Here is a 26,482-nt window from a genome sequence, read left to right on the forward strand (position 1 = left end):
ACTAACTTAACCTCTTCATTATCATGCTTTTCACAACCATTGGATATCTCCAAAGTTCTTATAAGCAACAAAATCTGAAATGTACTTGCTGTTGTAGAAAAGAGCTTGGGATGAGCACTGAGTGCTGGCCTCACCAGTAATGGTCATTCCTGAGAATTATTATTTCTTAATTCCTCTTTCATCCATTATTCACTAAAATTGTAACCGTCATTTTTTTTAAGAAACAACTATTGAATTGCCAACTTCAGCGGTCTTGGAGGATGGCGTTCCTCTTCTTGTCCTTACGCAATTCTCTCCATCAAAGATTCCTCTATGAATTTTGCTCAGGTGAATTTTGCTTATGGTGAAGCACAACAATAGGATAATCTACAATGGAATATCTTTTAGCTGTCAGAAACAAAACAGAAATTGCTGGAAAAACTCAGCAAGCTTGGCAGCATCTGTGAAGAGAAAATCAGAGTTAATGCTTCAGGTGCAGTGACCTTTCCTCAGAACAGGAGGAAGGGTCTGAGGAAAGGTCACCAGACCTGAAACATTAACTCGGATTTCTCTTCACAGATGCTGCCAAACTTGTTGCGCTTTTCCAGCAATTTCTGTTTTTGTTTCGGATTTACAGCATCCAAAACTTTATTTTTTTAATTGTGTTTGTTCTGAGGGGACAAAATGATGAGATGGCTCTTGGTATCTTGTGCCATAGTACCACCAGTGAAGAGAGGACTGAATTGCAGGCTGTTTAATAGCCATAGAGGTCAGAGTAGGTTCTGGTGGACTCCAGGCATCACGGTGAAAGATTACCAATGTTGCGAATTACTGAGCCATAAGAACTGCAGTTAGATGTGAAAAGCTGGAAGTTACAAGCATTTGGATGCTGAGAGGTTGTTGCCCATGGCTGGAGAGTCTAAATCTCTCGATTAAGGGTTAGGTGTCTAGAACTGAAATGAGAGGAAATATTTTCTCACCAAGAGTAGTAAACGTTTGGAATTCTCTTCCAGAGAATTGTGCTTTCTTAAGCATTGAGTATCTTCAAGCCTAAGATTTCTTGTGTACAAAGGATATGGGGATGGGGTGAGAAAATGGACAGAAGTTTAAGTTCACCTACGGTTTTATTGAATATTGGAGAAGGCTGGACAGATCATACAGCCTGCTCCCACTTTGAATTCTTTCTTTCTCATTTTGGATACATTTATAGTGAGAACGCAACTGGCAAATTTTGATCTCCAGTATTGTTAAATCTATAGTCTTCCTTTTTTTTTGGAAATGTTTGACATCAATGGCCAGATTTTTTGAGATCCATTCCAGCTAATGTCTGTTTATGTGTCCCATTTTTTTGCCAAGAAAACATCAGGCTGTGAGGGAAAATGTTTCCTACATACTCACACATCGATCTGCACAATAATTCAAGACTTCAATATGAACTATAAAATGAACAGACTCACATGCGCCTTGCACATCTTGACACATTTGTGTTCATTCTGATGATTTTGTGAAAATGAGTCAATGATATTTGCAAATAATTGAAGTTTGGCCTTCGGTCAGTTTGCTTTAATTTGTAAGGCTGTTGTGGTGCAGTGGTAGTGTCCCTACCTCTGAATCAGGAGACTCAGGTTCAAGTACCACCTGCCCCAAAGGTGTATAATAAAATCTCAGAACAGGTTAATTAGAAAATATCCAAACCCAATGTTGTTAGGAGGCACCTTGGCTAAGTGGGTTAAAGTCCCCACCTTATAAACAAAGGACTTTTGAACTAACTTTACAATACCACACGCCAGATATTGTAGCCTCTTGTGGTGCAGAAGTAATGTCCCTATCCCTGAGGCAGAAGGCCTGGGTTCAAGTCTCACCTGTTACAAAGGTGTGTAATAGCATCTCTGAACAGGCTGATAAAAAATACACTGTCTTAATTTAAAAAGCTGTAGAACAATACAGTGCATTACAGCCTCTTCAGCCCTCGATGTTGCACCGACCTGTAAAACCAATCTGAAGATCATCTAACCTACACTATTCCATTATCATTCATATGTTTATCCAATGACCATTTAAATGCCCCTAAAATTGGTGAGTCTACTACTGTTGCAGGCAGGGCATTCTACATCCTTACTACTCTCTGAATAAAGAACCTACTTCTGATATCTGTCCTATATCTATCACCCCTCAATTTAAAGATATGTCCCCTCATCACCTTCGCAAGAAAAAGTCTGTCACTGTCCACCCTATCTAATCCTCTGATCATCTTGTATATCTCTATTAAGTCACCTTTCAATGTTCCTCTATCTAATGAAAACAGCTTCAAGTCCCTCAGCCTTTCCTCATAAGACCTTCCTGCCATACCAGGCAAAATCCTGGTAAATCTCCTATGTATCCTTTCCAATGCTTCCACATCCTTCCTATAATATGGCAGTCAGAACTGTACACAATACCCGTAGTGTGACCGCACCAGAGCTTTGTACAGCTGCAGCATGACCTGATGGCTCCAAAACTCAATCCCTAGACGCTAACACACCGTACACCTTCTTAACAACCCTATCAACCTGGATGGTAACTCTCAGGGATCTATGCACATGGGCACCAAGATCTCTTTGCTCATCCACACTACCAAGAATCTTACCATTAGCCCAGTACTCTATATTCCTGTTACTCCTTCCAAAGTGAATCACTTCACACTTTTCCCCATTAAATTCCATTTGCCACCTCTCAGCCCAGCTCTGCAGTTTATCTATGTCCCTCTGTAACTTGCAATATCCTTCCGCACTGTCCACAATTCCACCAACCTTAGTGCCATCCGTAAATTTACTAACCTATCGTTCTACATCCTCCTTCAGGTCATTTATAAAATGACAAACAGCAGTGGCCCCAAAACAAATCCTTACGGTACATCATCGGTAACACTTCCCATCAATCAGCACCCTCTGTCTTCTTTCAGCTAGCCAATTTCTGATCCAAACTGCTAAATCACCCTCAATCCCATGCCTCTGTATTTTCTGCAATAGCCTACAGTGGGGAAACTGGTCAAATGCTTTACAGAAATCTACAAACACCACAACAACCATTTTACCCTTGTCCACCTGTTTGGTCACCATCTCAAAGAACTCAGTAGAAAATAGCGAAACCTAAAATCTATTACTTCTGAGCCAGGAAGCCAAGGTTCCAACCCTACCTGCTCCAAAGATGTGTAATAGCGTTTCTGAACAAATGCTGTACCTACTTACCAGACAGATGCTGTTCTTTCAATTATGATGCTATGTGCCTAATTTAAAAGGAACAAAGAGGTTATTAATGATCCAAAACAGGGCTGAATTTCTGCAGAACCTCTCCTAATTGCCTATTGCTGTGGATGAAGTGAAGGATCCTCAGAGCAACACCAGGATTTCCAGGACACTTTGCTGAAGGTGCAGCAGACGATCAGGAGAAGCCGTGCGGAAATCACTGTCCAGAAACTATAAAATATGCTATTCGACAAATCACTTCCTGGCACAGTCTTCTGTGCTGCACAGTAATTTCCCTCTGACAGAAACAGGGTCATGAGATATTAATCAGTTTTAAACAGACAGTGTAGCTGTTTTACAGCAGATAATCTCCAGGGGAAACAAAAAGACCTTCTTTTCTCATTCCTAATTTTCTGCCTTCCTCTCACAAATGCAAAGGCGTACAGTTATCCAGCCCAGGTCTAAGAGGGTATTCTTCAGGTATGTGACTGGTTTTCTCAATTGTTAGGAAGTGTCCCACAATTAAGCTGGTTGCTGCCCTTCCACCAAAAATGCACAAGCAATGATCAGGACTGGAAAGCCTGGCTGAGTTATTTCTCTCTCTCATCGGTAAAATTATCTTTAGGCTAAGGATAGAATCTCAAAAGCATCCTAAGCTGAGATCAGTTAACATTGGAAATCAGCGATTGAACGACAGTACTGCTCTGTATCATTTAGCTCCACACTGAGCTCTGCTGTTGATTTCTAAGATGGTCAAGTAGCTGTCTAGAACCAGACCTATTTGCCTGGGTTTTGATGCAATGATCCTCTCCAAACTCAGAGCACAAAAAAAAAGTTTACATTTATACCTATCCAGGAAGACATTAAGTTCCAGCTTCAATCCTGTAGTCCTGCACTTCCAATGGGGAAATCATGTGAAATAGGCAATAGTCAAAGAGACAATTGCATCACATGGGCACATTATCAGTGCTCTTAAGATTGCAAAATTACCCCTTAGATTGAGTTATGCATTGAGTTGTGACATTGATATCCCACAAATCGCCATTCACACATGCACAGTGTGAGCATCACTATGGTTTAAACCAGAAATCTTCAAAAGGGACAGAAGGTGTGTCAGTATATGAGTTGTGAGAAAAGATGGGTGAAGCCACTCTGCTGGGACATCATCACAGTTATGAAAATATCTTTCAACCTCCACATGGTTAACGCACACTGAAATGTGTAGTGTCATGTGTCAGGAAGGACCAGAAAACCAAAGGCAGAATAATAGCTGAATGAGTTTGAATATGATTATTATGATTTTCAAGCATTGCTAAAATGAAAAATAAACTGGATCTGTGTGTAACTGACTGGACGAATATGTTAATAAACAAACATATTTTCGCCCTACCATGAGCTAATGATGACTCTCTTTCCGGGCTACCCCCGATTGTCTCAGTGGAACATATTGACCTCTCTTACTATGATTTACACAACTGCCCCATCCTGATCTCTGACTCAAAGCTATCCATACACAGCTGGCATTTTTCATTGGTGTAGTGGGCTATGTTTAATACCGCACAGACCACAATGTGTACAGTTCATGTGAGAGTCCTCTTGGGAAAGATGAAGCAAAGATTGTTAGAATTAGATGGTCAGGGTAGTTGACCCTGTGAAAACCATGATTAAACTGAGTAATGTGCAATGCATCAAACATTTTGACATTTTGATTCAGGCAACCATTTCTTAAAAGATAAATTTTAGGAATGGTTTTTATTTGCCCATATTTCAAAGCCCATTTCCATTCAATGTACATTCCACAAGAGTATAGCCACTTTAAACATCTAAATGTTATATTACCAGTGTTGTTGCAAATTACACTGGGAGTACCCATGATGTATACAATCTAAGTAGCATTGTCTATTCCATTCCGAAGTATCACATGTGTTTTTTGATTCTTTTCTGGTCAAAGGGCAGAGTAAAAAAAAGTACTCATGACAATTTTTATTACCCCAGACAAACAGCTGAGGAAAATTACAATGAAGTGCACAGACTGGGTCCCTTTCAGAGTATTCTATCATTTTTCTAATACAGAATGCTACTGTGCATTAACACACCATAACACATACTGGCACAGGGCAAAGGGTTGTTTAAATAGAAACCAAACAATTCCACCAGATTTTCCTGCTTAAAGGAAGAAAGAAATAGAACCAAAGAGAAAGATCGAGCAAGATACACTTTGTTCATGTAGTGTATGTTGTTGTTTGAACCCTTGCATTGTGCGAACTATAAAACAATCCCAATATCATGTTGAAATGTGAACATAGCCCTCGGCATTTTAAGAAAAAAACTGTAATGTAATAATTACTAAGTAGCAGCAGAAAATGCTGCGCACTAAAGATAGATGTTTAAACCCAAGCCAAGGTTTTACTTACTCCCTGAAATTCTTTCACACAGATCTCAGTGCTCTTAAGGGTATATCAATGTTCCCAGGCTCTGAGGTGATGCAGTACTGCTGTTAGGGATTTTATGGAAGATCCTGCAAAGCAGGGGTTGGTACACATTTGGAAATCATCCAACTCAGCCAGCCAATATTCCACATCCTCTTACTCCCACATTTCCACCTCCCTTTCCTTTTCCTCATCAAGGAGAGGATGGGTGACCTTCTCTGTTGGTGCTATAAATGAAACCTAGCGGAGTGCCTCAGTACAATGCAATCTGAAGAGAATGGCTGAGTAGTGGATGTAAATTTAACACATTCATCTGCTCCATCAACTGTCTTCTATTTTAATGGAACATCTAAAGATTTAGATCTTTGCTAAAAAATAGTTGTGAAAAATGTCAAGTGCACTCATCTATTAATATTCCAGATTTCTACAATAATAAGCAGAAAGTAATGGTCAAGGAGAATCGTTGGAGACGGGAAGGTATGGGTAATGTTTCAAGTAAATATCTTTGTGCCAGTTTCTAAGACTCTATCCTCCTGTCCACTCAGTCTGCTCTGGTCTGAAAATTCAATGTTTGTGGTCCCAGCAGTCATGCTTGGATAGTGACAGCACTTGTCCCTCTCTGATGTTTGTGATGCTTGTGGTGTCAGTCAGAGTGATAACAGAGGTGCATGTGCCAACTGAAGCACATCTGCAGTACTCCACCTGCCAATGGCAGCCAGAATTACAGTGCTTGGCACTCCTAGGGCAGAGGGTGTGGAAACGTTTCCCAAGCCCAGTATCATCAGTCGTGGCCTCTGTTTACTTTGACATTCAGGGAAAAATGACAATGACCTGGAGAGGCTGCAGTGTGCTCTGTTCAACAAAGACATGGCTCCCTCCTCCTTCATCTGATCCAGCCTTACTACCTGAGGGTTTCTCAGTTCACCAGATGGATCACACAGTGTCTTCGGGCAAGACAAAGAGCGGGAGGGGTCTATCTCCTGATCATCACCTCCTGGTGCTTGGACATAATGACCCTGGCCAAGTTACTGCTCCTTGGACCTAGCATATCTAATGGTGAAGTGCCATCCCTACTAGCTGCCGTGGGAGTTTACTTCTGCTATCCTGACTGCAGTTCGCATCCTACTCCATGCAGAAGTGAAGAGCACACTCAATGAAATGTACACTGCCACAAATAGCCTTGAGACGGAATACCTGAAGCTTTGTTCATTGTAGGCAGTAACTTCAATCAGGCCAGTCTCAAAGGTGTGTTGCCAAGATGCCACCAACACATCTCATCTCCCACCAGAGGGTTAAACACCCTGGACCATTGATGCACAACCATCGAAGATGCCCACTGCTCCATCCTCCGCCTGCATTTCGTTAAATCAGACCATAAGGCTCTGTCCTTTCTCCCAGCTTACAAGCAGAAACTTGGGGTGAGGTTCGAGAACAGAAAGTTGTACAGTGCTGGTCTGAGGTAACAGATGAGTTCCTATGCGATTGCTTGGAGTCAGTGGACTAGCCTGTATTCAAGAATTCAATGACCAACCTAAATGAGTAAGCCATTACCACCACAGACTTCATCAGTTAGTGTGTAGAGGACTGCGTGCCAAAGAAGTTAATCCAAGTGTTCCCCAACTAGAAACCATGAATGAACCGTGAGAATGACTCCCTACTGAAATCCAGGTCTGAGGCGTTCAAGACCCTGACCCATGCAGGAAATTTTGGTATGATCTTCGCGAAGTAATCAGGGACACCAAGAGACAGTACCAGTCGAAAGTAGAGTCCCAGACTAGCTACACAAACACAAGTCAACTGTGGCAAGGCTTACATGACATAATGGGCTACAAAATTGAGTAGAATCGCTGAAGACAAGGCATCCCTCCCCAATGAGCTCAATGCATTCTGTGCTCATTCTGAACAGAAGGTCAGTGAAATGATGTAACCTGCCCCAACTGCCTAGGGTGCTCTGGACCCAGAGCTGCTGCTGCAGACGTTAGAGTAGCCTTCTCAAGGGTGAACCCACAGAAAGCGATTAGCCCAGATGGATTCCCTGGTCATGTACTCAGACCCTACACAGGCCAGCTGGCAGGAACAGTTGCAAACACCTGCAACTTCTCCATACTCTGATGGGAAGTTCCCACCTACTTCAAGATGACCACTATCATCCTGGTGCCAGGAAAAAACAGGCAACATGACTTAATGACTACTGCCCGGTGGCTCTGACATCCATCATTATGGAGTGTTTCGAGAGATTAGTAATGGCACACATCAACTCCAGCCTTGCAGATGACCTTCATCCAGTTCATCCAGTACAATTCACCTACTGTCACAACAGGTCCACAGCAGATTTCATCTCCCTGGCCCTACACTCATTCCTGTAACATCTGGATAACAAGACCAACTACGTCAGACTGTTATTTATTGACTTTACCTCTGCCTTCAACATCATAATTCCAATCAAACTGCTCTCCAAACTCCGAGACCTAAGATTCTGCTCACCGCCCCCCCCCCCCCACTGCAACTGGATCCTTGACTTGCTAACCCGCAGACAGCAAACTGTAAGAATAGGTGACAACACCTCCTCCCGTGATAATCCTCAACACCGGTGCCCAGCAATGGCTGCATACTCAGCCTCTCATACACTCACAACTACATGGCCAATTTCAGCTCTAACTCCATTTACAAATCTGCTGATGACACCACCATAATGGGTAGGATCTCAAACAACGATGAAACAGTGTACAGGTAGGAGATGGACAGCTTAGTGGCATAGTGCAAAGACAGCAATCTCTCCCTCAATGTCAGCAAAATGAAGGAGCTGATCATCGGCTTCAAGAAGCAGTGTGGAGGACATGCCCCTGTCTGTATCAATGGTGTTGAGGTGCTGGTGGTTGAGAGCTTCAAATTTCTGGGAGTTAATATCACCACCAATCTGTCCAGGTCTGTCTACATTAATGCTTCAGGCAAGAAAGCACCCCAAAGCCTCTACTTTCTCAGAAGGCAAAGGTAATTTGGCATGTACATGATAACTCTGACCAATTTTTATTGATGCACCATCGAAAGCATCCTATCCAGATGTATCACAGCTTGGTACGGCAACTGCTCTGCCAAAGATCATAGAAATTACAGAGAGTTGTGAACATAGCCTAGTCCATCATGAAAACCAGCCTTCCATCCATTGACTCCGTCTACACTTTCTGCTGCCTCAGGAAAGCTGCCAACCTCATCAAAAGCACCTCCCATCCCAGTTATACTCTTTTCCACCCTCTTCCATTGGGCAGAACATATAAAAGCTTGAAAACATGTACCAACAGATTTTAGAACAGCTTCTTCTCCTCTGTTATCAGACTAATGAATGGACCTCTCATATAGTAGAGTGGATCTTTCCCTGCATCTTCTCTGTAGCTGTAACACTATATTCTGTGTTCTGTTCTGATGCACATATGTAGGGTATGATTTGTCTGGTTAGCAAGCAAAATAATACTTTTCACTGTATCTTGGTGCGTGTGACAATAATAAATGAAATCAAATCAAATCAATGGGTTCTGAATGGTGTGATTGAGGTCTGCCCTTGTGGAGATAGGTATGTTCTCCCTCCCTGGGCGCACTGTCCCTCATAAATATTGCAGGCGTGGAGCGATCATACGAAGTGTGAACTTTCATTGTTGGGAATCTCCACTCCTGGCTTCGCCCTACCATGGTCATTCATATTGTGGGGGTGGATGAAAGTTACAGCTATTACATGACAAAAAGGTAACTCCTGCAAACAGAGACATCAGGCAACCAGATCTTTGATCCTTTTCCACAGGACTCTAATGAAAAGTTACAATGGCAGAGACGTCAAATTTTGGGGGTTTGTCCACAGGGGGCTGCTAATTATTAAACACTATTTAATAAAAGTGATTGAATGCTTTGAGTTTATGAAATCTCCTTCACAAACCAAATATAGTTTGAATGTTGTGTCAATCTGATTTATTTTAGATAGTCAGCATGCAACTCTTTACTTGACTACAAGCATTTTTTCTTTGTTTGCAACCTCGAAACTTGAAGATGAATAATGCTTCTGCCATTGTTTACGTCATGCAGTGTGCTGCAAGGATCAGGCATGGGCCCACTGCTTTTTGTCATTTATATAAATGATTTGAATGTGAACATAGGAGGTATGATTAGTAAGTTTGCGGATGACACCAAAATGGGGTGTAGCGCACAGCAAAGAAAGTTACCTCAGATTACAATGGGACCTTGATCAGATGGGCCAATGGGCCAAGGAATTGCAGATGCAGCTTAATTTAAATAAATGTGAAGTAGTGCATTTTGGAAAGGCAAATCAGGCAGGACTTATGCACTTAATGGTAAGGTCTTGGGATGTTTTGCTGAACAGAGACCTTGGAGTGCAGGTTCATTGTTCTTTGAAAGTGGAGTCCCAGGTAGACAGGATAGTGAAAAGGGCGTTTGGTATGTTTGCCTTTATTGGTTAGTGCATTGAGTATAAGAGTTGGGAGGTCATGTTGTGGCTGTACAGAACATAGGTTAGGCCACTTTTGGAATACAGAGGAACTTCGATTATCAGAAGGACGTAGGCAAAGACTATTTCGTTCAGTTAATTGAATTACGGATAATCAAATGCCAGATGACATAGTTTAGCCAAGCATCGGGACCTTGCAATCTTGCCGGGTAATTCGATATTCGGATAATCAAATGCCAGATAAATGAGGTTCCTCTGCATTGCATTCAATTCTGGTCTCCCTGCTATAGGAAGAATGTTATGAAACCTGAGAGGGTTCAGAAAAGATTTACAAGCATATTGCCAGGGTTGGAGTGTTTGAGCTCCAGGGAGAGGCTGAATAGGCTGGGGCTGTTTTCCCTGTGGTGTAGGAGGCTGAGAGGTGACCTTATAGAGGTTTATAAAGTCATGAGGAGTATGGATAAGGTAAATACACAAGGTGAGAGGGGAAATATTTAAACGGGACCTAAGGGGCAACTTTTTCACACAGAAGGTGGGGCGGCATGGTGGTTCAGTGATTAGCACTGCTGCCTCACAGCGTCAGGGACCCGGGTTCGAATGTGTGGAGTTTGCACATTCTCCCTGTGTCTGCGTGGGTTTCCTCCAGGTGCTCCAGTTTCCTCCGACAGTCCAAAGACGTGCAGGTTAGGTTAATTGGTCAGGCTAAATTGCCCGCACAGTTAGATGCATTAGTTAGGGGGAATGGGTCTGGATGGGTTACTCTTCGGAGGGTTGGTGTGGACTAGTTGGGCCGACGGGCTTGTTGCCACACTGTTAGGAATCTAATCTAAAGTGTGTGTGTGTGTGTGATGAGCTGTCAGAAGAAGTGTTGGAGGCTGGTACAATTACAACACGTAAAAGGCATCTGGATGGGAATATGAATAGGAATGGGCCAAGAGCTGGCAAATGGGATCAGATGTATGTAGGATATCTGTTGGCATGGACACGTTGGACCGAAGGATCTGTTTGCATACTGTACAGCTCGATAACTCTATGACAAAACATTAAACAAAAGACAGTTGTCCATCAGAAACAACAAAAACATAGACGAATAGGTTATACGGGCTACTCCTGAACTTTCCATTTAAGGATGTAGGCAGAGACATGAGAACAGGTTGGTGGATGAAGTGCAGTGCAGTGTGGGCAGATCCCTTTCTCCCCTCCCCAGACGATATACCGGGTTAGTGAAGTAGAATGAAGAAATTACCTTCTCTCTTATGTGAGTTCATTTTGCAACACGGTCATCATGCAATCACCTGACTGTGATCTGGCATTGATAGAGCTTAACTTTTCGGTTTTATTCAGCTTGTCCAGCTTTTCTATGGTGACCACTTCACTCCTCTCAAATAAAAGCAGATGAATGATTAGATGTCGGTGAAGGTTTCCTTTGGTATATCTCTGGTTCTTTTCACACTGACCTCAGTCTGAACATTTTTCATGCTGCCTCGATTAGTGTTCAGTTCACAAAGTGATTATCTCCATTCAGTTTCTCGCTTTGGGGTCTCCGTCTTTCATTAGCTGGAGTGAAGCTTCTGTTTGCAATTGGAGAATTTACTTTTTGGCAATATCCTCATATTATTTGTAAGCTGCTTTTAAACAGTTAACACTGACCAGTCAAATGTCATTTGCAATTGCAATTTAACTGTGACTAGTCAACTGAACAGCAATCCAGACTGTTATCTCTTGTTCATGAGAATACTTCACAATTGTTAATACAATGTCAGAAGATATGGTGACATTTGTCAATAGGGCAAACTCAAGATGTTCAAAGTGTGACATTGAGTAACTGGTACAATTTGAAGTCTTTAATCTTGAGAGATTTGTGGCTGTGACAGGAAACAATGAGAGGGAAGTATTCAACTTTGTACACTCTCGGTTACCAATCCCATTACATGGGCTCTGAGGCTAATAAAAAAATTGGTGAATTTGACTTATTTGGGTTTATCATTGCAACTGAATCTTTCTCATTTGGCTATGGCTATGGAAGGGATAGATTTAACAGAAATAGGAAAATAGTGTTCTTGGCTTGGGTCTGTAGTAAGTGTAGAAGAAATGGAGCCTCGGTACAGTGGGGGTGGTTAGTTCAGTAGACAGTTAACTCATGAATCAAATTAACGATAATAGCAGAGGTTCAATTCCCATTCCAGAAGAGGTGGATTTGAGAACTGAATTCCTGCTCTGCCCCTTAGAATGAAAGCAAAGAGTAAGCAACCGGTCCCTGACAAGAAAATAACTTCAGGTGAAGCAAAAGCAGATAATGAGCTAAGAACCAGAATACACATGAATGAAAGACATTATGAATGGAGAGTGGAAGAACTGTATCCATACAATCACCATTACTGAGGTCTCTGGTCCTGTTTTGCCTCACTAGTGTAGTATGCTGGAAATCAAATCCCACTACCTCTGAAGTCATCATAAAAGATAATACATTTGTCAAAATATGCGAAGTCTCCAATTTACTGTCTGATAGGTTAACAGAAAATACAGATGGAAGTAACAATATATAGTTTTTACAAATAGTACTGTTTATTACAAATGAACAGATTCATGAATAACTATGAATTTAACTCTACGAGTGAAAACTCAAAGCTGCTTTGAAAATTCCTCTACACACATAAAGACAGACAAAATAAATTGGTGTTATGGATGGAGGGGAAAAATACTGGGAAAACAGGTGATTGTCACCAGTCCTGAGGGCCCAATGTAGGGGTCCTCTTATTTCCCAAGTCCTTTAGTTTGCTGAATGTTTTCTTAAAGCTCGTTTACTTTTTCACATGAGGTACAGTACAACAAAGTCTCTTCCTTATTGCTTAAAACAACAGCTTACAGCAATTGATGGGGAAACAAAAACTACTGGCTTTCTTTAGGCCAGAGTACAAAAAAAATCCCTTGAAGAATTTTATAAGCTTCTGAGATTGCTTCGTGTTTTTATAAACTTTAGAGAACACAGGTCCAGTCTCCTCAATTACCCCACATGGTGGCTTAGTGAGGGCAGCATGGTGGCTCAGTGGTTAGCACTGCTGCCTCACAGCACCAGAGACCCCAGTTCAATTCCAGCCTCGGGTGACTGTCTGTGTGGTGCTTGCATGTTCTCCCTGTGTCTGTGTGGTGTTTATATGTTCTCCCTGTGTCTGTGTGGGTCTCCTCCAGGTGCTCAGGTTTCCTCCCACTGTCCAAAGATATGTAAGTGAGATGGATTGGCCATGCTAAATTGCTCATAGTGTCCAGAGATGTGTGGGTTAGATGGATTTGTCGAGGGAAATACAGGAGGTGGGATGCTTTTGAGAGTTGGTGTGGATTTATTGGGCTGAATGGATTCTAGGAAACAATTTACTTTCATAAAATTCAGTGATTTTACTGTAATGAATCAGATTTGTTTTTGCTAAATTTTTCCATCTTCCATTCCCACAGAAGCTTTTACAGTCCATGTTTATGTTTCTTGCTATTCTACATGCATATCCTATTCTCTCTTTCTTCATGAATTTCACGGAACCTGATCAAGGAGTTTGGGTAGGAATTGTTCCAAGTAGGTCTCTTCAAAAAGCAAATAGGACATAGATAGAGGAACAATGTGGCTGCATTCTAATGAGGTGGCACACTAATTGCCAGACTATAGGCTGGCTCCAAAGTTTCATGGATCATCTGGTGTTATATTTTGCCCATGGTCAGTATCAAGAAACCTATAGCTATGGAACACGACATTGTGCTTCTTCCTGTGTTTAAAGTCAATAGCACAGCATTGAATGAAGTCAGCACATTCAGTTGTCTTGGGTCTACAGTGATATACAATCTGGCTCTTGACAAAGAGCACAATGCATGCATTGGTAAAGCAACCATCAACATTGACCAACTAACTAGCTAAGGAAAAGCAACAACCATATCCTCAAGGTTGAGATGCTTATCTGCAATGCCTGTATCTATAGGATAATAAGTAATGCCCACTGCATTGCGAAATAGTATATCTCATCAGTGATACCTGCTCTCGTATTCATGCCTGGAAAGAGGACCAAGGCAACAATGTGGGCGGCACGGTGGCTCAGTGGTTAGCACTGCTGCCTCACAACGCCAGAGACCCGGGTTCAATTCCTGCCTCAGGCGACTCTCTGTGTGGGGTTTGCACGTTCTCCCTGTGTCTGTGTGGGTTTCCTCTGGGTGCTCTGGTTTTCTCCCACAGTCCAAAAATGTGCAGGTTAGGGAATTGGCCAAGTTAAATTGCCTGTAGTGTTGGGTGAAGGGGTAAATGTAGGGGAATGGGTCTGGATGGGTTACGCTTCGGCGGGTTTCCACACTGTAAGTAATCTAAAAAATGACAACAAGGTTGTCAGAATGTTCTTACTTGCACAGTTTTAAAGACATACATTTTAATTTACTCACTGGCTGGGTCAACATTCATTGCCCATCCTTGTTGACCTTGAGGAGGTGCTGGTGAGCTCATTTGTTGAACTGCTGCAGTCCAGTTGGCATAGGTATACCCACAATGCCATTAGGGAGAGAATTCCAGGATTTTGCCCCAATGCAGCAGAAAGAATGGCAATATATTTCCAGAGTCAGGATGCAGAATGGCTTGTGGGGTACTTTGCAGGTGGTAATGTTGCCATGATCTGCTGCCCTTGTCCTTCAATGTTTGGAAGGCTCTACTTCAGGAGCTTTAGAGTGTTGGTGCAGTACATCTCGTATACATTACTGTTACTGTGTGTTGGAGGTAGAAGGATCAGATGTTTGCGGATGTCATGCCAATCAAATGGCCTCCTTTGTCCAGCGTGGTGCTAAGCTCCTAGTGTGTGGTTGAAGCTGTACTCATCCAGGCCAGTGAGGTGTACTTCATTGCTCTCTTGACTTGTGCCTCATAGATAGTGGACAGGCTTTGGGCAGTCAGGAGTACAGTTACTTGCTGCAAGGAACAATATATAGTTTTAACAATTAAGTAAGGTTGTTGTTCATCAGTATAAATTCAGACAGACTCTTTTTCCTCTCCAACCTACTATGATTTCACAGTATTCTCAGCATCCACAGCAACGAAACTTGGGCAATTTTTTTTCTGTTCATTCATGGGATGTGGGCACCACTGGCTCGGCCAGCATTTATTACCCATCCCTAATTGCCCAGAGTAGAGCTACGTGTTAACCACATTGTTGTGGGTCTGGAGTCACATGTCGGCCAGACCAGGTACAGACAACAGTTTCCTTCCCTGAAGGACATTAGTGGATCAGATAGGTTTTCCTCCAACAATCAATAATGGTTTCATGATCATTATTAATTTCTTAATTCCAGATTTTTATTGAACTCCAATTCCACGATCCACTGTAGCAGGATTTGAACTGGGTCCCCCTGACATTACCTGGGTCTCTTGGTAAATAGTCTTGCAATAATACCACTAAGCGATTGCTTCCCATCGTAGGGGATATCAGTTCCATATCATGTATTCTCCATTCAAAACGGTAAGTAAAATATCTTCAGTATCGCTTTTTATGTCTCAAAGCATTCCAGGTCCTTTTTTTCTCTAGAATTTAGAAGGTCAAGGGGTGATCTGATCAAAGTTTTCAAGACGCTAACAGAGACAGGATGGATAAACTATTTCCACTGGCTAGGGACTCTAGAACTAGAGGATTAAGTCTGACAATTAAGGCCAGACTGTCCAGGAGAGAGACTAGGAAGCAAGTCTACACATAAAGGGTTGTAGATGTTTGTAACTCTCTTCTGCAAGTGAATGCAGAATCAGTTATTAAGTTTAGATCTGAAATTGATGAGTTTTTGTTAAACTAAGGTATTAAGACCAAAGACGGGCATCTGGGGTTAGACCACAGATCAGCCATGATCTCACTGAATGGCAAAATAGGCTGGATGGGCTGAATGGGCTACTCCTGTTCCTGATGTTCCACAGCAGGGGTGTGCATTGTTAATCTTTAGCACAATAGCTCCCTCCACTGGACACACTAAACACGAAACACATGACAATTCATAATTTCAAGATCTGAAGGTAACACAGATTCAAGAAATCATTGGAATGAAATATTGTGATTAGCAAATTCTTGATGGTGAGCCAGAGTCAGACTAACAGACAACTGAATGGAGATAGCCCTAATATTAACCAAAAACACAGAACTCGGCCCAGAAAACTACAAAGGCCAACCTTCCATCTCGAATCTATCTACCAGGCCCGCTGTCAAGGAAAGACCGCCAGCATTCTTAAAGATCCATCCCACCCTGGCAATGATTTTCTACAACCTCTCCCATCGGGGAGAAGGTACAGAAGCCTGAGCACACGGTTTCACAACGGTTTCTACCCTACTGTTGTTAGAATACTGAATCACTCACAAACTCTTAACATTCACCTGTACCTGTGTTTTTGTTTTTGTTGCTGTTTACCTATTATTTACTAACTATGCTAATTAACTCTGTGATCTGCCTGTATCGCTTGCAAGACAAAGTTTTTCACTGTGCCTCGGTACACGTGACAATAAATTAAATTCAGTTCAATTCAAGTTACCATTTGTATTATATGTGATGCAGACAACCAAAGCATGGGATGTTGTGAACTGTGGAGAAGATAGCAACAGATTGTAAGAAAATATAGAGAGGCTGATGGAACAGGTTTTGGGGTTCATGATCACAGTTACCTAATACAGATAGTTGACTGCTTGGAAGCAATTTTCAGAAAGTTTGTTGAGTTTGTCAAGAAGGAGCAGATTAGGCATATAAATTTATTCCATTCCAAGACTAGAAATTCTTCTATCAAATAAGTAAAGCTGCAGGACAAAATTCTTAAAGCTAAGTCTATTATCATGAAGAAAATGACTGATTTTTTTCCCCAAAAAAATCAGTTTCTGAAAGCAATAAGCAACAGCTGTCCAACTTGGAAATTTAAATCATTCAAGAGGGTGAAATGTGACTAGTGAGAATAAACTGCTCAGTTGCCACCAGTTTCTAACTTAATGTTGCTTTTGAATTTTGCATAGAGCATAGTTAATTAGGTAAAGCAAGTACACCATCATGACAATTATGAATGGTCCACTGATACCTGAGGACAAACAGTCTGTTAGTTTGGAGTGTGCTGATCTCATTAAAGTTGCAAAGGCATCCTCCTGTTCTCCAGGCAAAGTGTTAAGGAAGGCTTCACTGGTTTTTCCTCCTCCTCTTATGGCCCATCTTCCATCTGGTGAAGACAACTGAAGACTGCCTGTGCTCTCTAATTACTTGTAGAAATTCCTTTTTTCTAGGAGCTGGTTGTTTATGATGTAGCAACCAATTGTCTGAATCCTTGTGACCAATAACCATTATTAAGATGGAAGACAGCACATATAGAGGCAAATATTAAGGAGCTTCATAAAGGAGGAAACAGAGGTTAGAGTCTGGGGTCTGAATGCGTATTCACCAATGAAGAAGTGATTAAGATTTAAAAAGAGATCATGTTTTGGAGGAGTTTGTAAATCTCAGAGGTGGGGCAGGAAGAGATTACAGAGATTTGGTGACAAGGATGAGAATGCTGAAATTGATGTTGGTGCTTTACCAAGAGCCAATGTAGCTCAGTGACCACAAGGTGATATCTGAATGGAACAAGTTAGGGCATGCGCAGCAGAACTTCCAGTTGCTGGAAGTTGAGAGTGTGATGCTGGAAAAGACAGCAGGACAGGCAGCATCTGAGGAGCAGAAGAATTGACATTTCGGGCAAAAGCTGCCTGACCTGCTGTGCTTTTCCAGCACTTCACTCTAGACTCTAATCTCCAGCATCTGCAGTCCTCATTTTCATCTAGATGCTTGAAGTTGCCAGACAGCTGGGCAAGCAGTGAAAGAAAGAAATCTCAAAATAATAATAGTATAAATGAGGGTTTCAGATGAAGTGGGGCTGGAGTGAATTTGGTCAATATTACAATTATGAAAATAGATTCAGTGATCTTTGACAGTCTAACCTGTCGAACTTTATCTATCAGGGAACTTCAGGGGCATATCCATTGGTTACCCTTCATTCAGTAGCTCAGTTGTCTTCTCAAAGAACCTCTGTAGGGTTATAATGCATGTGAGTTTCTGAGATTTTGAGTAGTTCTAACCAAGATGGTACCTCACTCAAGTGAGACGATTCTCTTTAAGGGGTCTTTTCAGATACAATTAGCATTGTCAAATCTCTTGAACTGTCCTGGAATCCCAAGGAATTCAAGATTAATCTGCAAGACGATGATGTTGGAGGAGCATCACAGAGTCATTACTAAACCGATGGCTTTTGTTTTCATTCTCTATTTCATTTCTTAGTTGAAATATATTGGAGGGAGGCAAAATGTGCTGCTTGACTGACAGCCAAAAATCATCCAATCAGTTAAAGAAGACTTACTGCAAAAGATGGTCACTGAGGGTCATATGACTTTGTGGATCCAAGTACTGTCACACTGTTCTGAAAGGGCAAAAGAATACAGTCTGGGCTGAGTAGTTGTCCTTACCCATGTCCTAAGAACATCCAAGCTATATTCCAAACCTAGTGGTTCATTCTGAAACTAAAAGTGTGATCATCTCAAATATTTATTGTGAATGTTTGCAAACAGTAACCCAGGTAATGGCTAATCAACTGAGATCTAATGCTGTTTTTGTAAAGGAAACTCTGATAAACAACATGCAAAGTCAGCCTTGTTGGCCTCGCTATTTGATATCCAAAGGGACATGACAACTCAACAACAGCAAGAAACAACAGTTGCACAAGGGGCAGTAACATACATGTCTTAAGAACATAGAACATAGAACATAGAAGAATACAGCGCAGTACAGGCCCTTTGGCCCTCGATGTTGCGCCGATCCAAGCCCACCTAATCTACACTAGACCACTATCCTCCATATGCCTATCCAATGCCCGCTTAAATGCCCATAAAGAGGGAGAGTCCACCACTGCTACTTGCAGGGCATTCCATGAACTCACGACTCGTAAGAACTGGAGACTGTAACATTGCAATGTCTCCAAAAAGAAATGACTCCTTGCTAATATAGACTAAAGTAACTAACATTGTGATCTGTAGACAATCTATCCCTTTGAGGGAATTCTGCAATATTTCTGATAGACAACTCTGGTTATTGTATTCACTGAGACTACACTTCAAGAGTGCAAACATCCTGCTTCTTAAACCTGCACCATGTGCTTTTCAAAATGAGTCAGTCACATGAATGTCAAGTTACTCTTCCTGTCTATCATGTGTAAAAGTGCACTATTCCCTTTAACTACTTTTCCAAGTGTGTGTTTGTGTAAGTGAATGAGTGATGCAGCATGAGATTTTCAGGATGAATGTGGAAATAAATAATTCTCTTCATTTAGTTCTCAAGAAATGCTTGCTGCTAGTTATTCAAATTGTCCTCACACTGGTTAAAAAAAAAATGCACGATGTCTTCCTTACAAAAGAAAGTTAAAAATCACACAACACCAGGTTATAGTCCAACAGGTTTATTTGGAAGCACTAGCGTTCGGAGCACTGCTCTTTCATCAGATGGTTGTCTTTTAACTTTGTCCACCTCAGTCCAACACTGGCATCTCCAAATTATAAAAGAAAGCACACACACCGATTTTCCACAATAGGTGAAGGGAAAAGGACTTTCACTTCTCTCTCTTCCCAGTCCATAACAAAGTCACCTTCACAATTAATCTTTTATTTATCATCTCCTATAACAAAATCATTTATACAGTGTATGGCTACGATCTGCAAAACAATAAGTTCTGCTTACTCAAAGTGTCATTGTGTGAGGAGAGGGTGAAAACATTGGAGAGAAGTTTGCAAGTTTGTTGCAGTGTCAAAGTCACTAAATTATGTCTGGAGCAGGGAAATAGCTTCAGAAGTACATTCCAAGTGTACATACATCCATTGACCTTGCATATGTCCTATGTACATAAGTTACTGCATGGCCCTTTGTTTAAGGTTACCAAGACAATGCATCAAATATCCAAAGTCCAAGAATTATTGGATTTCAAAATGCAATCTGACTAACTGTACCATGATTGGAACTGTGATCTCCAAGAAGCATTTTTTAAATGCCAAAAGGTTCACTTGGTTAAATAACGTAATTAGATATAATGAAAACCACGTGCATTAAGGGAAAACTGGAAATAATTACCAACTTTATTTTTGTATTTTTGTATTTCCTGTCAATTGGAGGATTGTGCTTCTCTTATTTGCAAAGAATTGCAGACCTGTGACAAAAATGCACACAATTATGACAGTAATCTTGATAAGACCGTCTCTGATGGATGAATTACTCTGCTGCAAGTTTAGAATAACAAAGCCTGACTGTATCTAAAGTATCTGACACCAGCAACATTACTCATTCAGACATCAACAGTAAGTAGCCATAGTAGTTAGTGACCTTTTCAGCTTATCTGCAAGTATAATTAGGGTGAAATTGTCCTTTAAAATGCACAAACAAGACAATTAAATAAAACCTCAGCTTTCTGTATGCTGTTGCAATATCCCATCTGTCCACCAAGTGGCAGCACTTGCTTAAATTGCCGAAAATGTGCCACAATATTATTTCTTGGAACATTCCTTCACCATTATTATCATGGTATTTACATATCTATCGGATCAAACTTTTGAGTACAATCGTAGCTTGGAATCAAATGCCATGCTTTTTCAGCTCAAAAAAACTGACCATATCAATTTCCCAAAGTGTAGATCAGGCAAGATTCGGCTAAAAAGCAACTATCTTCCCTTCATCAGAAGGCCAGAAGTGGGTAGATAAACTGATGATTACACAATGTTTAGCAGCATTCGCAACTCCTCAGGTACTGAAGCAGTCAATTTCCAGAAAGACATGGACAAAATCCGGGTTTTGGCTGAAAAGTGCCAAATAACTGGGGCGGCATGGTGGCTCAGCGGCTAGCAATGCTGCCTCACAGCACCAGAGACCCGGGTTCGATTCCCACCTCGGGCAACTGTCTGTGTGGAGTTTGCACATTCTCCCCGTGTCTGCTTGGGTTTGCTCTGGTTTCCTCCCACAATCCAAAGACGTGCAGGTTAGGTGAATTGGCCATGCTAAATTGCCCGTAGTGCTAGATGTAGGGGAATAGGTCTGGGTGGGTTGCTGTTCAGAGGGTCGGTGTGGACTTGTTGGGCCGAAGGGCCTGTTTCCACACTGTAGGTAATCTAAACTTTCTCGCTACACAAATTCCAGGCAATAACCATCTCCAACAAGAAACAAATGTGAACAGCAATTGATGTACATAAAATTGTGAGAGTTATGGAGAAGATGGATAATCAGAACCTAGACGGCATAGGTTTAAGGTGAGGGGGCGGGGGATGTATGAGGAAAAGCCTTTTACACAGAGGATGGGTAGGTGCCTGGAAATTACTGCCAGGGGAGGTGGTGGAAGCAGATACGATAGTAGGGTTTAAGAGGCATTTAGACAGGCATGGAATAGAGGGAAATGGACCAAAAGTAGCAGATGGGATAAATTTAGCATGGCATCATGGTCAGCACAGGCATGGTGGGCCGATGGGCCTGCTCCTGTGCTGTACTGTTCCATGTTCTATGTCGAAAGGTGTGTTCAATAGGAACATTCCTGATAAAGGGCTTATGCCTGAAACGTCAATTCTCCTGCTCCTCGGATGCTGCCCGACATGCTGTGCTTTTCAGGCATCACACTTTTCGACTCTGACCTCCAGTATCTGCAGTCCTTGCTTTCTGCTGTTCTATGTTCTGTGTTCATTGTCTCTTGTCATTCAATGGCATTACCATCACTCCATCAATACATCACCTGGGGATTACCAGAAACTGGGCTGGGCGAGCCATAGAGACACTCAGGCTGCAAAAGCCAGTCAGAGGCTAGGAATCCTGCAATGAGTAACTTAACTCCTAATTCTCCAAAGCTTGTCCACCATCTACATGGTCCAAGTCAGAAATGTGACAGCATCCTCCCTACTTGACAGGGTGAGTGCAGATCTAATAACACTTCAGAAGCTTGACACCATCCAGGACAACACAGCTGACTTGATTGTTTGTGGTTGTGGTGCCAATCCGTCCCGCCACTGTGAATGATCAGTGGCAGCAGATGTTACTGTCTACAAGGTACCATCTACATCTTCAGGATTTCACCCAGGATCCTCAGACAGCATCTTCAAACCTTACACCAATCACCATCTAGAAAGACCAGGACAGCAATACACAGGAACATCATCACTTGCAGGATCCCCTCTAAGCTACAAATCATCCTGACTTGAAAATACATCACTCCTTCTCTGGCCCAAAATCACAGAAATCCCACCCCAGTGGCAATGTGGCTCTCCCTCCAGAAATTGGTCTGCTGTGGTTCAAGAAGGAAGCTTACCACCATCTTCTCCAGGATGACTAGGGATGGACAATAAATACTCATCCAACTAGCAACACCCACATCCCATGAATGAATAATCATATCAAAATATAAATACTGCAAAATATAAATTGATTTGCTGAAATAGTTCCAGCAACCATCTTGATTTTGAACTTAACTCCACAGGGAGCTGCATAAATAACATGCACAGAATAAAATTATAAATTATCTCTAAAAATCATTTAAGCTTCCAAACAGTCTGTTGATGCTGGGCATCCTTGCAAGAAATGTTTTCAAGTGGTACTGGCATTAAAAATACTTGTACGTTCATCAGTGCTCTGTGATCAATTCTAAAGTTAATCTCATGATGTGGAGGTGACAGATGGCTTTCTCTGGTGTACCTTAGTGAACCTTAGTTCAATTTTTACAATAATCCAGTGGTGTTCACAATCATTTTCTGGTCTTAGCTCACAGATAGGATAGAATTCAACATATCTTTGTGGAATTTCGATCACAAATCCCCTGGATTGCTAGTCTGCCATGGTAATCTGAGATCATGACATCCCAACAGATGCTGATAGGAAGTCATTACCACCTGTATTGACTTGATTTTGTTTTGACTTGATTTGATTTATTCCTGTCATGTGTACCAAGTTACAGTGAAAAGTACTGTGTTACCTGCTTTACAGTCAGATCATACTGAACAAGTGGATGAGGGTAATAGAACTGAGTGCAGGGTATAGTGTTAAAGCTGCCAAGAATGTGCAAAGACTATGATCAACAATTACATTAAAGATTTCCATTCAAAAATCTGATAACAATTGAAAAGTCTGCTATGTTGTACCTAGGGACTTTTAGGTGGGGAAAATAATATTTGGATTGACTAAATTCATAACTATCTTAGTGTATTCTACATATCTGGAATATTTAAAGCGAAGATTATCAGTTGTTGGGAAACAGGATCACAAAATTTGACTCAAGTGATTATTAAGAACTATAATCATTACAACTTGTGATCTTGGGTGGAGTTTTAATAGCAAATGATAATTAGATTCAAAAGGTCAGCCAAATTCTGCCTCCTCACCCAATGATTAGCCAATTGTTCCTACTGAAAAGCACACACAGATATGGCTATGATTGGAGACAAAATGAAGTTCAGGTGTGATTCCCCTCAGAACTGAATTGCCTGCAGGCTGTGGGACTCAAGAGCTGTCAGAGACCATGGAATTGTGCCTAGAAGTGGAATAGTCAATAGCTTCAAGGAGGAAATAATTCCTTTTCCAGAAATTAAAGTACATTGTAATAAAAAACGGATTGTGATTGATTAACATGCCTTCTCTCACAGGCTGCCAGCTCTGATATTGGCCCTTGGACTTCCCCTTCTTTCCAACAGATCTTGCAGAAATAATATTTAGCTTTTGTTACACTTCAGGATTTTTTGCTGACTCTCTCCATTCATGTTCCTCGTAAAAAGAAAGTTTGCATGAAGGCTCATGTCCTTGAGGGTCTCAAGTTGACATCTTTATGCCTGCAATAAATATGAATAGAGTGCTGCAGGATTTCCAATTACTGGTTCACTGAGCTGCTTCCCACTTGGGGCTCTGTGGCACCGTCACTAAACAGTTTGTTTCCATCAGCTGATAACACCACAGTTACATGGAATACACAACACAGAAGCAGACCGTTCAGGCCAACCCATTTATGGACTACTCAAGTCTCCTGTGAGTCTTCCTTGTTTAATGATGAACATAGCCCTCCAGTCCCTTCCTCTCACAAGCACAACCAATTGTTCATTGGTGTCATGCTGCCTAAAACTGGTCATCAAATTTCTTTCCACAATCTTTCATTTCGCATGAACAAAATAATATACAGAGGACCATTGACAACTGTTCAATAATTAATATGGTAGTACCAGAGCATTAACAGTGTTTCAAATTAGTTTTTTTTCTGATTGTTTTGTATATATGCTTCTACACATCAAGTCTCACTTCCCCACAAACAATAGAGATTGTTGGTGGCCCAGTGGTTAGCACTGCTGCCTCACAGCGCCAGAGACCGGGGTTCAATTCCCGCCTCAGGCGACTGACTGTGTGGAGTTTGCACGTTCCCCCCGTGTCTGCGTGGGTTTCCTCCGGGTGCTCCGGTTTCCTCCCACAGTCCAAAGATGTGCAGGTCAGGTGAATTGGCCATGCTAAGTTGCCCGTAGTGTTAGGTAAGGGGTAGTGGTAGGGGTATGGGTGGGTAGTGCTTTGGCGGGTCGGTGTGGACTTGTTGGGCCGAAGGGCCTGTTTCCACACTGTAATCTAATCTAATCTAAAACTGCAGAACATGAAATATGAAATACCCTAACTTATTGTACAGCTTTTAAGACCACGGAGCATATTTTCAAAGTGAGGAGAAAGATTTAAAAAAGACAAGAGGGAGAAACCTTTTTACACAGAGAGTGGCTCGTGTGGGGAATGAATTTCCAGAGGAAGTGATGGATGCAGGTTACAACATTTAGAAAACATTTAGTTAAGTACATGAATAAAAATGTTTGGAGGGATATGGGCCAAGTGCAGGAGGTGGGACTGGTTTAGTTCGGGATTATGGTCTACATGGACTGGTTGGACAAAAGTGTCTATTTCTGTGCTGTATGACTCTATAACTTCTCCAGGGTAAAATGGGCTACCCAAATCACATGTGTTGTAAACAATTTCTCTATTAAATAATGGCATTCAAGCTGAAAAATGCTTCAGTCTGAATGTTTTTGTGCCTCATTGGTAGTCTTTGATCTGTGAGGCAATGGTTTGTGTGTTGGGGGTGTTAACCTCTGTTCAGCCTTGTCCGGTGTGGCTCCGGAGCAGCTCTCTCTGGTATGCCTGTCTCTGCTGCGAAGGAATACATTGGGTTGAGATGGTTTTCTTTGGGCCTTCTTCTCAGCCAGCTGAGCTCCCTGTTTCTGCTTGCCTTTTCCAAACCATCGGCCTTCACAAGTCACAGCCATTGGTGATGATCTCCCAGTTGTCTCTGACTACTTTGATGTTTAACCAGTATTATGTCACTGGGGCTGTGAAAAAAGGCTACAGTGTCACCTTGCACACGTATCACACAAACATGAAGCTATTTCTGCCACAATTAATTTTAAAGTGTAGCTGATCTGCAGTATCGTGGAGAACCGACTGGCATTTCAGCTTTTACTAGAAGGATTTTATTGTCTTGTTGTTCTTGTAGAAGTACAAGATACTTCTCTGCAAATAGCATATAACAGATTATTCATTTTGATTTGTAATATTAGCCCATGTTCTTTCAAATGTGGTTCTATTTGTTTGATGCAGGATGGGAACACAAACTGGTTATTTTCTTTTTTGTTAGGATGTACAACTTCCAACTGTCCTTGTGGACTAGCTTCCTAAACTATTATGATTGAATCATTTCATGTGGAAACCACATTGGGACCAAACTGAACAAGTTGTGACCAGTTGCCCATCTTGAATAAAATTCATAAACCTGTTGATTATATTTTACATTAATCTGGTTTCTGAAATCAGGTTCAAATTGGAATTTATATTCCACTAAAATATTAATCTAATTCAATACTTTGGTTAACCAGTTCTAGTGACATAACCATTACATTACCAGGCCTGCTAAATCAGGAGTTGAAAGTTCATTCACTTCAACTAACAGAGAAAAAATTATATTGTCTTTGGCCTGACCCTGGTCCTACAACACTTCCTTGTTTTAAAACAAAGCTCCAATCTTTCAATTGAACATTTCATTATGACAGAAGATGATAGTTTGATTTGTTAAGGATATCTCAGGTATATGAAGTACGAAGGAGTAAGTAAATACCTCAACAGTCAATATTATGGAAGGAAATAGTTTGGAACCAAAACTTCCTTAAAACTAGTGCCAGTCTTTTAACTGTTCCATGAAAAGTCAACAATGGCACAATCAAAATGTTATTACAGGTTTACAAATTGCTTTGATTGCATCAATATTTTTAGCTAAAATTGTCCTCTTCCTCTTCCTTTTGGGCAATTTAATCTAATTTCCACGTAGACAGATGTCCCTACTTTCTGACAGGCCTATTGCTTGTGTTAAAATTCAC

The sequence above is a fragment of the Chiloscyllium plagiosum genome, chromosome 33, assembly GCF_004010195.1.
Source record: "Chiloscyllium plagiosum isolate BGI_BamShark_2017 chromosome 33, ASM401019v2, whole genome shotgun sequence".
NCBI classification, from domain to species: domain Eukaryota; kingdom Metazoa; phylum Chordata; class Chondrichthyes; order Orectolobiformes; family Hemiscylliidae; genus Chiloscyllium; species Chiloscyllium plagiosum.